This window comes from Sorex fumeus, unplaced genomic scaffold, assembly GCF_029834395.1.
Source record: "Sorex fumeus unplaced genomic scaffold, SorFum_2.1 ptg000131l, whole genome shotgun sequence".
Taxonomy (NCBI): domain Eukaryota; kingdom Metazoa; phylum Chordata; class Mammalia; order Eulipotyphla; family Soricidae; genus Sorex; species Sorex fumeus.
Window position 1 is genome coordinate 36,069,337 of NW_026606188.1, and position 13,224 is coordinate 36,082,560.

The window sequence follows — 13,224 nt, forward strand, 5'->3', positions numbered from 1 at the left end:
TCCTGGGAGTTCTCTTATTAAACTTTTTAGCCCTTTCTCCCCGCTGTGTGAAGTAGAATTTTGCACGAAGGAGACGGTGGTCCGATCCCATTTGGAATTTTGGGACAACAGCGACATCGGTCAGGCAAAACCGTCGATTGAATATGATGTGGTCTATTTCATTGTGGAATCGTCCACCAGGAGACTCCCATGTCCGACGTTTAGATTCTGCATTCTGGAACTTTGAGTTACCATGGATGGTCTTGGTCTACATGATGAACTCAGACAGTCTCTCACCCTGTTTGTTCCATTCTAGGCCATGGGTCCTGATGTGAAGTTCTTCAGCTGATCTTCTTGGTCCTATCTTGGCATTAAAATCACCCACAATGATCTTGTAGAAGGTGTGGTCTTCTTTATAGAACTTATCCAGCTCCATGTAGAACTTCTCGATTTCTCTTTCATCATAATGAGATGTTGGTGCGTAGACAATGAAGATAGAAACTGCCATCAGTGAGCCACATCTATTCAAATGTAAACGTCCGATTCGGGTTGTTAGGCATTCGAATGAATCAATGCTCATGGCCAAGTTTGTGTTGACAAGGACACCGACGCCTCCAACACCTCTTTTATCGCATTTTCCGAGGAACAATTCTTCTCCAGTGTCGAAAACGGCATGGTGAGATTCGTGCCTTCTTGTCTCGGTCAGACAAAATGATGTCGTACTTGATCATTCGCGCTTGTACCATCAGGTCCTCGATGGATGCATCTGATGCTAGCGTACGTGCATTAAAAGTACAGACAATCATTTTTGTCTTCCTTCATTGTGGCAGCGTAGGTCGGCCTTGAGATTCTATCGACCTCTCCTTTCTCATCCTTCTCAGTGCTGCCATGGCGGTGAAGACTTCAGGGTCAGGTGAATGAGACCAGTTGTAATTACTGGTTTTGGCATATCGAATACACAACGGATAGCTTGCCAGGCTCTGCCATGCGGGCGGAATACTCTCGGTAGCTTGCCAGTCTTTCCGAGACGGATAGAGGCTTTTGGGGCGACCTCAAATCGCCCTCGTAGGCGGTACCATATTTGAACCCTATCAAATATGCTTCAGCAATTCCGGAAGATGGGTATTTAGTGTCTTATGATGTGTCTGGAAAGCGTCCTGGAGTGTGGCAGTGGCTGGTAGTGGAGGTAGTGTTGGTAGTGAAGGTCTGCCAGTGGGGTATTTATCTGGTCCTGGTAGGGGTAGGGTGGGTCCTCTGTGCGCAATCGGATCCCTGGGTCTCCGGTGGTTGGTGGGAGCAGACAGGGCAGGGTAGGGTGGGGCTCCTGATTAGAATCCCTTTGTCACCTGTGGTTGGTGGGAGCAAGCAGAGAATCTTTGTCCCTGGGTGCGTTGAGCTGGAGTCCAAGGTCTCAGAAAGTTCCGCTTATCTTGTTCTGTGTGTCTTCAGTCATGTGTGAGTCTCGGCCGGAGCTGCCACACTGGTCCGGAAAGCATCCTGGAGTGTGGCGGCGGCTGGGTAGTGGAGGTAGTGTCTGCTATGACTATCATTTTAAAAACCCAAGTTTCTCATATTACTTCCCTATAAACACATGTACATGTTTAAATTAAATTTCTTAAAATAGAATGAAATTTACAAGTTAGTTTCCCAGAGATACTTGCTATATTTCAAATTATGCAATGAAAAATGGCCGGAGCAATAGCATAGTGGGTAGGGCATTTGTCTTGCACACAGTTGACCTGGATTCGATTCCTCTAACTCTCTCAGAGAGCCTCGCAAGCTACCGAGAGTATTTTGCCTGCACAGCAAAGCCTGGCTAGCTACCCGTGACGTATTCAATATTCAAAATAGAAACAAGTCTCATAATGGAGACGTTACTGGTGCCTGCTCAAATAAATCAATGAACAATGGGAGGACATTGCTACAGTGCTACAGTACAATGAAAAAGCACCAAGTGATTACAGATTACAGGCTCCACATGACAGTAGAACTCTAGAGGAGAATTTGATTTTTTTCTCACCATGGGCCCTCAATCTTATTTCCATCTGTTGGTCTTTTGTCCTACCTGATGGCCTCCATTTCATGCCACAATCAGCTCCTACTTATCTGATATTCATGATTGTCTCCCTTGAAATATTTCGGGAGCAACAAGGGACAACGTTGTTGTGGCCATAGACTACAGCTGAATAACCACTGCTCTAGATCGTAGCTGTTATCACACAGCTAAATTGGGGATAAAGAATATGTACTTTAGTCAGTTATTAAAAATATATAATTCAGAAAGTTTCTGTCTATTGTAATGTAAAGATGCATTCTCAGAAACTGATCTAATTTCAATGCCAGGGCCTAATTTAGAAAGAGCCATGCAAAGCAAAGGTGGGTTACTGTAAAATACTAAGCACAATGAAGGTTGTGTGTTTGCGGGCTGTCTGGAATGCTCTGTCTCACTGCCTGCGTTCGGTGCCCTAGAGTCGCTGTGTGTGGCCTGGATCAGGACAGCTGTTGGCCAAGGGCAGATGAAGGAAGGAGTGAGAGCCAGGCTGGTTGGTCTTAGTTGCAGTTTATTCCAGTCTACTCATTCCTGTCTCTCCTAGTCTTCCTCACTCTCTTGCCTCTCCAATTCCCCAGCACTCTGGGCTAACACTCCACCCAGTCAGCTAGCCAAATCAAAATAAGAAAGCCATTCCTGAGGGCCCATCTAAAAGGTATTCTAAAGCCCTTCCTGGCTGCCTCAGGCAAAATATCTCCTTAAGGTGTTTTTCTTTTTTCCTCAGTCCAATAAACTATCAATAAACTATCAACTATCAACTATTCCTGAGGCTATGCAGGAAGGACAGAACAGTGTTATCCTTCATCACAAATAAAAATAGCACTAGTTATTCAATTAAAACAAAGTTAAACAAAAGAATAGAAAATATACTCAAAATATGTAAACACACAGATTGGTGGAGCTTATTTGATGACTCAAAAATGAAACCTGACCTAAACATGGAAGTTCTGTAGTTTTCTGTGTGCCAACCAAAACCTACCTCATACATATTTCTTTAAAAGACTGTAAAATTTTGCATAACACAAGAAAAAATGAAAATTACCCTAATTACTAGTCTTTAAACATTTTATTTTAAAAAAAGTATCAAAGATTTTAAAACTTGATGAAGGCTTTAAAACCATTAGTTCTCTAATAGATTTTCCAATTGTTTGTCCTGATATATGCCTCAGTTATAATATAAAATAACTGAAAAATAAATTAAGAAAATTACTCACAATAAAACTAACTTGACAAGACAACATCAAAATGTTTTGGATTAGGAGGTTACTCATAAGGGTACTTATCAAATACAAAAACAGTTTTTTGAAAGGAGCACTGACAGTTCTCACACCTGTCAGTGCTCAGTGCTTACTTCAAGCTCTGTGATCAGGGATTAATTTTAGCTGTGTTTGCATGTTTATATGCTTTGCTGGGATCAAGCTAGGGTTGGCCACAGGCTAGGCAACTGCTTAAACCTCTATACAATCATTTTGGCCTAAAATATATTTTCTAACATTAAAAATAGTCTAGAACCAACAAATAAAATTTTAAGCATTCAAGTCATTGAAAAAAGTCCAAACTTTTACCAAGGAAAAGAATGATCACTATTTCTCGGTCTTATACACTGAATGTTTTACAATATGAGTTTACAGCTGGTGCTTAGTTTTCTGGTATAACATCATAGATCATTGTTGAATGGGGAATTGGGCTCCAGTGGTACTTAGACATACAATATAGCATAAGGAAAGATGTTACAGGGTTGTAAAAAAAAGGATTTTTATATTGATATGAAGCATATAAAGCAACCTATAATAATTATGATGTCAAATTTCTGGAGATACAAGAGTTCAATCCCATTTCAAGATGATTAGTTTAGCCTAGAAATAAGTGATGTTTTTTTCCCTATCTTTAGATAACATCTCACACATAAAACCAAAAGAATAGTAAATAAACAAGGGCTAGAGCAATAGTACAGTAAAGTAATAGTCAAGTGGGTAAGGCTCTTGCTTTGCATGTGACCTAATTGAGTTCAATCCCCTATACTACATATGGTCCCCAGAGCCTTACCAGGAGTGAACTCTGACCACAGAGTCAAGAGTTAGCCCAAAGAACTGCTGAATGTGACCTAAACATAAACAAAAAAAGTATGTGAACAGCTGAAACATCTTCTCCTAGATATTAAGAAAAATAAGTCCACAATGAGTTGATTATTAATAAATCATATCTAATTTTATGATCATTCCCTTATTTATTTTACACAATATAAAATGATATTAGAGCATTAATATTTAATGTGCAAAATATAATTATGCACTTCACAAGAGAAACAATAGAAATAAATTTATATGCAGAAATAGGCACAGGCAAAAAACACAATTTATATACTGTATATATCTGCATTTTGACTCTAAAAAAAAGAGCAGCTATGAAGTACAGAATTTGTGGGAGTTTACACATAATATTCCCTTTATAGTTTTTCTCTCTTTGTTTCCTTCTCACTAGTACCATGACTAATACTCTTGAAACTAAAGGGAATTAAGAGCTAGACTCTATTAAAATCAGTCATCTATGAGTTTAGGTTGAGAATGTAAAGAATGTTTGTTTCTCTCACCTTGCACTTCCATCAAAAACCTAAAGAAAGAAAATCCCAGGTAGACTGAACTCTTTATTAGACATCTTCCTTTAGATTTACAAATGCTGGAGTATGGTCCAGACGGACTCACAGTGGAATGTATTGACCACCTTGCCAGCTATCAGTGTGCATCTCACCTTTGCTAAAATCATACTTTCAGATTCTTATTCCATATAACTGCTTCTCATGACTATGCAGGCATAATGGTTCTCTGAGACATGAGTCTGCCAATTTATAAACTGCCAGCATATGGACAAGCTCTTTTTCCACTCGTTACCTTGTCTCTTGAACATTGGACTCTTCTAGCAAAATGAACATGGACTTTTGAGGACTGACCTAAAGAGTGTATTATTATTATTATTATTGTCATCATCATCATCATCATCATCATCATCATCATCATTTTAATCTCAGAAAGAAAAATAACTACCACAAAACGGAACAGGAAATTGGAGAACTGGTATAATGGATAGCAAACTTACCTTGCATGTTGCTCACCCCTGTACCACATGGTTCTCTGAGCCATGACAGGAGTGATCCCTAAGCACAAAACCAGGAGTAAGTTCTGATTACCACCAGGTATAGTCTGAAAACAAACAAACCAGAAAAAGAAAAAACAAGAAATAGTTGAGGAACCAGAAGACTCATTGTTAAGTACACATGTAAGGGGCATGCCTTGAAAGTCATGAGCCACATCATCTTCTGCCTCCTCTGCCCACACACCATCTCTCTTTGCCATCCTGGTTAACTTTCAAGCACCATTGGGTATGACCCAGGAGCTGAAAGGTTACAAGCAATTCTGTAGAAGCCTGTGCAGTTTCCTCCCAGTATTGTTGGCAGGAGCAGTAATTCTGTATCTTAAGATCCTTGTGTTGAACCACCCATCCAGTTGGATAAGAACTGCCATGTGAGGCACCTGAGCCTCCAGATCACTGCTTCCTACCCCAAATAGTTGAATAAATGTACCAATAAAAATATTGTATGAAACCTTAGCAAATTAAAGTATCACATAAATGAAGACAGTCTTCTTATTGGCAAAATAAAAAAGTTCTTGAGATCAGTAACACCCTTAGGGAACTGTACATTTCCCACCCTGTCACCAGTGAAATTTATTCAACTGCTATTGTACAAGTTAACTATTTAAAAATAAAATAATGGTTTATCTTATATTTTAAATTAAGCATGTGATTATAGTGTTTGGTATCACTGAAATATTCTTAATAAATACCACAAAATCTATTAGCAAAGGAAGGTTTTATTTAAATTTATTTTGTTGTTGTTGTTAGGCCAAACACTGTGTTGCTCAGGGCTTACTCCTGTGTTTGCACTCAGGGGTCACTCCTGGTTGGGCTTAGTGTGTGAGGGACAGGCCCAAAATGGACCACCACCAGAATTACTTTGGCTTAGCTTAACAGGAACCCACATTGCAGAATAACTGTTTTTTCTGCCCCTGAGCAAGGAATTCAGATACAGGTACTCGAAAGGTGGGGGTCAGACCAGAATAGCAGATGTCTCTCACAAGACCCATGTTGCAAGACCCAGGACTGCGTTAAAAACCTGTCAGTTCCTAAGCACCGAAGCAAAATACTGATCTTTAAACTATAGGCTAAGAAGTGATGTACCCTTAATTGGATTGGTTAGGAAAGTGTCTGTTATTACAAATCTATTGGCTATGAAATGCATGGGCTCTACTGTAATGGTTGGTGAAGACCTATATAAGATCTCCTTTGGAGAAGCTCGGGGTCTTTATCAGACCTGCGTGTCTGTGTAAGCGGTGGGACCTTGTCTAGCCAGTCTTCCAATAAACCCTGCTTGCTGTTTGCAGTCTCTTGAGTCACTTTGTCGTTAAAGGGAGATTTCGATCCGCGCCCTAACAGGTGGACCATATAGGGAGGTCAAACTGGGTCATCAATGTGCAAGGCAAGCCCCTTACCCACCATACTAACTCTCCAGTCACCAAATATCTCATGTCGTGTGTGTGTGAGTGTGTGTGAGTGTGTGTGAGTGTGTGTGTGTGAGAGAGAGAGAGAGAGAGAGAGAGAGAGTTATCTATTTATTGTGTTTGGTACAAATTCACTTTTCATTTCCTGCTATGTGAGATATTATATAGGTCCATTAAATAATTTTCTTTTATCACTTTTGTCACTATATTACTGAATAGGTAAAGGTGGGGTGAGTGGTAGTTAGCTTTTGTTTTCTTCATTCCAGTGCAGTTACTGTCTCCTACAGCACACACAGTTTCCCTATACCATGTGATACTTAGAGTGTGATGTCTTCTACAGAACTCACCTCCTTCAGTTTTGTACAAAGTGTCTAGGACTACTCTAAGAACAATAGCTTTCATCAGGATTGCCCATACCAGAAATTTTTGTGGTAAATGGTTCATTACTCTAGCACAATGAGTGAATCTATAGGAAGTTTCAGGGAACATCCTTTGACTAACAAGTATCACCACACATTGCTTGCCCCTAGTACCTTGAAATTTCAAGCTACTTGAACTTTCAATGATTTCTGAGTGAATACTCTGTGAATAATATTATTATTGTTTATAATAATTTTTGCTTTATTAACCAATACCATATTAATTCAATTCTGTGTTATAGTTAATAATTCTTTATATTGACCTTTTCCTGTTGAAATTACTATGTGCTTTCTTTCTCTAGAGTATGACTGATATACAATCCAAAACATTATTTCTGGAGGATTGTTAAGACTCTTTTACATTTCCTGATATAATGGTAGTCCACACCTTATATCTTTTCAGCTAGGAATCATTTAGCCATAGATCGATACTTTGAAGATTAAGAGCTGCTTTAGTGTTCAAAAGTACTTAATAGGGTCATTTTCAGCAAGATTTTAATGCAGTTTTCCTCTGGTATATTTTCTTTAGTCTTATTTCATTTAGGAGACAAATTCTTTAGTCTTATTTCATTTAGACTTTACTGAAAGTATGTGAAGAAAGGAAACTTGTACCTATTGATGATGAGACTGGATATAATGCAAGAATATCATGCACAGTTTGTGATATATTCCTGGTGTAACTTAAGAGTTCAAAATCAAGAGTGAAATACAGAGCTTTATAAGATGCCTGCATTAAACTCAAATAGTTCCTGATAATGCACATGGCCATTTGGATAAAAATATTATCCCCTTTCTTTTATTTTTCTAAGTCGTAAATATTAATTGCAACAGAATCTATTAGTAACTGGTAAAACTTGAAATTATTAAGTGCCCATGGAAATGAATGTCTATCACTAGAGACACAGGTTGGAGTTACCCAATCAGGGACATAAAATCAAATAGTTAGTTTCACCTTAGAGCAACAGATCTCTGGGAAAGAAAAATACTTTTTTCTTGTCTTGAAAAAATCTAGCAAAAAAGTGTAAAACAGGCATATTTTCAAAATTAATTGTGATGGGTAGATGATGGAGATCTATTTGGACACATCGGACGCTACAATGCCTTTTTTAATTTTAGTTTATTGTGCATGGCTCTCTTCCTTTGTAAGTTTGCCAAATCATCATTGTAATATATAAGACATATATCAAAGTCATTCAGCAATATTAATAAAATTTCTTCACCAGTACTGATCAGGCACAAAGGAAAATTGGAAAAGTTTTCTAATGGTGCCTCTATTACCACACTGTAGTTTTTGTAATGTGCTTAAAATCTTTCTAGTTTCTTTATAATTATATTTGCACCGATGTTTCCTTCTAAAGGCTATGATGTAACTTCTTTGCATAGCATGAATAATTTGACTTCTTAGGGTCTTACAGTGTCTAGGATCTTTGTAAGAGGTAATTATTTTTCAGAATAACCATCAAAGTCATTTCTGATGGTTTTCATATAACCACTTTTTCAATAAGATGTACACCGGTAAAGGGACAGATGTTTGAACATTGTATAAGTGAAACCCAATCAAGAACAACTTTGTAACTGTGTATCTCAGTTAGCATAAGAAATACTGAATTTTTGTTTTTCTTGTTTGTTTTGGACTTGGACTCTCACCGTATAGTGCCCAGGGCTCACTGCTGGCTCTATGTTCATGGATCACTCCTGGTGATGCTCAAGGGGCCATTGGGATAGTGGGGATCTAACTCAGGTCAACCTCTGGCAAGGCCATCGCATCATCCAGCAGTACTGCCTTACTTGGCCTGAGTAACATTAATTTATTTGAATTGTTAAAATATTCCTGGCTGAAAAAGAAAACTTGGTTTCTCAAAAATCCAAGTTTCAGGGTTCCCAGAGGGAAAAGCTAGCAATGAGTCTACTTGACCCATCTTGATTTCCTGGGAAATACTTGGGCGATTAGGACTGGTAAAACTATGCCAAGTAATCCTTCACTGTGTGAATGTAAGGCTGCTTTTGGTAGCCCCTCGAAAAGGCAGTCATCACACAACACCTGAGCTCCTCTCCATCCGTGTGGCACTGGACCTAATCCCCACCACCCGAATCCTGATGCATCTGTGGCATCAGAGAGGGGTGTGGGGTTGCTCTTTGCAAGAGAAAGATGGTTCCTGACCTCTGCTCAGTTTCACAGAGTTCTTCTTCTCCTCAGAGAAAAGAAATTCTAAAGAAGAAAGTTTCTTTTTTAAGAAAAGTTTTATTGAGGTAATAGAGAGAAGGAACTTCATAAAGTAAAATAAACAAATAACATATGGAAATTGGAATCTGTGCAAAACCAAAATGGAAATGTTGCTTCTTGCTTTTTGGGACTTGTTTTCCCAAATTGCTTGGCCTTTCCATGAAGATGAGCACTGACAGGGTATTGTTAAGAGGGAACTTGAAATTTTTGGTCTTCTTATTTAATAATTTTTCAGACCTTAAGACCTTAAGATTCTTTTAGACCTTTTCTTTCTGTTATTCCTGAGCCCTGAGCCCAGGTTGGGGTAAGAGAGAGGTTTGGGAGGTGGCAGGTGAGAGAGAGAGAGAGAGAGAGAGAGAGAGAGAGAGAGAGAGAGGAGGGAGGGGGGAGGGGAAGGGGGAGGTGCTGGCAGGGAAGAGGTGACTGGAGAGAAAGTGGGAACATCAGTGGCCAGAAATGTACACTGGTGAAGGGACAGGTGTTGGAACTTTTTGTGAGTGAAACCCAATCATGAACAACTTTGTAACTGTGTATCTCACAGTGATTTAAAAAAAAAGTTATGGTTCTCTTTGCTCTAAGGCCAAATTTTTGAAAAAAAAAGAAGAAGAAGAAAGAGTTGATGAGAAAAAGAAAAAGAATTTTATTCAGGTGTTAGTAACCTGAAAAGATGGTGAGGTTCTTATTATTAAAACCCCATTATTTCTGCAGGTAAGAAGTTTTTTGTTATTGTTGTTTGTTTAAATAGGGAAAGAACAGAGAAAAGAAATTGAGTTACAATCTAAAATGGCACTAGAAAGAATAATAAAAAATCCCTGGTGGGTGATAACTGGAAATGCATTTGATCTTACCTGAAAACATAAACAAAATAAAGATTAGGTTGGAATTTAAAGGGAAGAAAAATTGGGAATATAATATATTTGTTTGACCTTTGGGCCTGTTTCATGCCTAAAGTATCTCGTCTCCTGAGTGGATCCAGACTGGATATTTTGGGGCTGTTTTTGGTCAGATCAGAATAGTTTCTTTATATTTTATCTCTTCTTGTATTACTCTCAAAACTCTTCCCCATGGTTCTCCTGCCTACCTGTCTGTGTCTGAGATAAACCTTCTTCTTTATAAATGTTATTTTCCATAAGTGAGAAGTACTGACAAGCATGAAATACCATGAAGTGAAAGAGATTTTATAGCCAAGAATGAAGAAGACTTTTAATTGTGTTAGGTTGTTGAATGGAAACCAGTTCATAATTGTCTAGGTTCCTCAGAGGCCGAACAAGCATTGACCAGATCAATAAAATAAAAAATGGGGGGAGGAAATAAAGAATCTTTCCAAATATTTCAAGATATAAAAATAGAGTGAATTATAATTAGATATGTAGTATATCAATGGCATCATAAATGCATCAAGGAACTTTATTAAAAAAACAATGAGGGTTTGGAATTAAATCTATCACTTATGTCAAATTCAGAGACAAATTTTAGTCATTCCCAAATACGTGTTTAATTAATTACTTTATAAATAAAAGGGTCTAATTTTTTGTTTGTTTTTGTTTTGGTGCCATATCTAGCAGTGCTCAGGGAACCATAAGGGATGGTTCAACCTAACTTGAATTTGTGTTAGTTATATGCAGGGTAAAACCCCTTATTTTGGTACAATTGCTCATGTCTAATGTTTTTTGATAAGATGTGTTGTTGCAAATAAGCAGAGTACAGTATATTATGGAAAGCAGGAGCATAAACTAGTGGTTATAGAGGGCTGGAACGATAGCACAGCGGGTAGGGCGTTCGCCTTACAAGCGGCCAACATGGCCGACCCGAGTTCGATTCCTCCGCCCCTCTCGGAGAGCCCGGCAAGCTACCGAGAGTATTCGATATGCCAGACACAGTAACAACAAAGTCTCCAATGGAGACGTTACTGGGCCCGCTCGAGCAAATCGACGATCAACGGGAGGGCCTTTACCTTTACCTTATAGTGCTACTAGATAAGTAAGTTGCATAGAAATAATTCATTAGGAGTATTAAGTTAAAAAAAATGAGCTCAATGTTTTATTCTGCAGAATTTGGGAAAGAAAAATATGGGATATGATATTTCCCAAAGAAGGTGACTTTTATTTGATAATGGATTGAATTGTATGTAAACATTTGAAAAGCTAATGCTATTTCTGATGGCAATAGAAAAGGGGAACTGAAGACAGAATATTCAAATTCCAATGTCATTTTGAAGGTATGTAGGACACCATATTTTTATGCTGAATATTAAGAATCACTTCCTGGAAATTTAAAGATCCTGTATACTGTTTGGTTTAAAAACAAACAAAAAAATAATGTCAAGGCTGGCGGTTCCCAGAGTTTACTTCTGTTACCTGTGTGCTCCGAGACCACTCCTGATGATACTGGGATTGGGGGCCTATGTGTCATGTCAGGGAATGTACCCAGTTCAGCTGAATGCAAGGCAAGTGCCCTACCCGCTGTACTGTCTTTAGTTCTGTTGTTTGAATTTTTTGAATACTTGAACACTGCATTATAGCGCTGGATATTAGACAAACATGCACTATTTAATTATTAAATATAACTTTTAAATTATGTATTTAAATTTATATCCATTTTGATTTTTGTTTGCTTGAGCTATTAAATCTTTAGGTCTGACAAAATCTTCCAAAATAATGATGGATATTCAAAATCCTTTTGTCTTTTTATTAGTTTTGGTTTATATATGTTAATACATTTTTACAAGGAAAAATTATTTAAATTTAATTATTTTATTTTTTATTTCTTATCACATTATTTGTATTACCTTATTTGCAACTTCCTTTCATCATTGGGATTCTTATTCCTTTTTCTGTATATTTGGACATATATTTGAATATCACTGTCACTTTCCTCCCATTGTTCATCGATTCTCTCGAGCAGGCCCAGTAATGTCTCCACTGTGAAACTTGGTTGTTACTGTGTTTGGCATATTGAATACGTCATGGGTAGCTTGCCAGGCTTTGCCGTGCGGGCGAGATACTCTCGGTAGCTTGCAGGGCTCTCTGAGAGTGATGGAGGAATCGAACTCGGGTCGACCTTGTTGGCAGCATGAAAGGCAAATGCCCTACCCGCTGTGCTATCGCTCCAGCCCTATATTTGGATATATAAAGGCCCTCCCGTTGATCGTCGATTTGCTCGAGCGGGCCCAGTAACGTCTCCATTGGAGACTTTGTTGTTACTGTGTCTGGCATATCGAATACTCTCGGTAGCTTGCCGGGCTCTCCGAGAGGGGTGGAGGATAAATACAATTTCTTAATATTTTCTTATAGACATTTGTTTTTGTTTAGCAGTCACCTGCTAAAGGTAAACATGACTGTGTGATGCAAGAAAAGTGAATCATGTGTTGATCCATATTTAATTAATAATACAGTTTTAATCTCAATGACAAATAATATCAGTTTGTCAAGATTAGCAGATATAGGCAAACTGTGTAGCAACAAAAATGAAAACTTATTCTCAAATTCTCAAATCTATGAATGTGAAGTCAAATCGTTGGCAGAGTTGCATCCTTTTTGTTGCTATTTTTGTTTTGGTTTGGGATTACCCCCAAAAGGCTCAGAGATCACTCCTGACTCTGAACTCAGGAAACAATAAAACAATTTTGGTTTGGCAGGTCTCAGGGACTGTATGGAATCAGGGATTGGATCCTGGTCAGCTGCATCCAAGGCAAGCTCCCTACCACTTACTCTCTCCAGGCCCTGAGTTGCTGCCTCATGGTAAGTCTTCCAGGCTTCTCTCCTTAGCTTACTGGTGAAGGGTAGAAGTATCTTCATTTTATTTTCCTTTAATAGGTCTGTGTCTAATTCTCCTCTTATTTAAAGAACTTCAGTAACATTAGTGTGCACCCTTAATTACCTTATCTTGTCTTAGTTACCCCTTAAAGACTCAATAATAATAGGCACATGTATTGTACTATAATATTGGTAGTTATAATTTCAACATAGGAATTTTGAAGGAACACAAATAAGACCACTC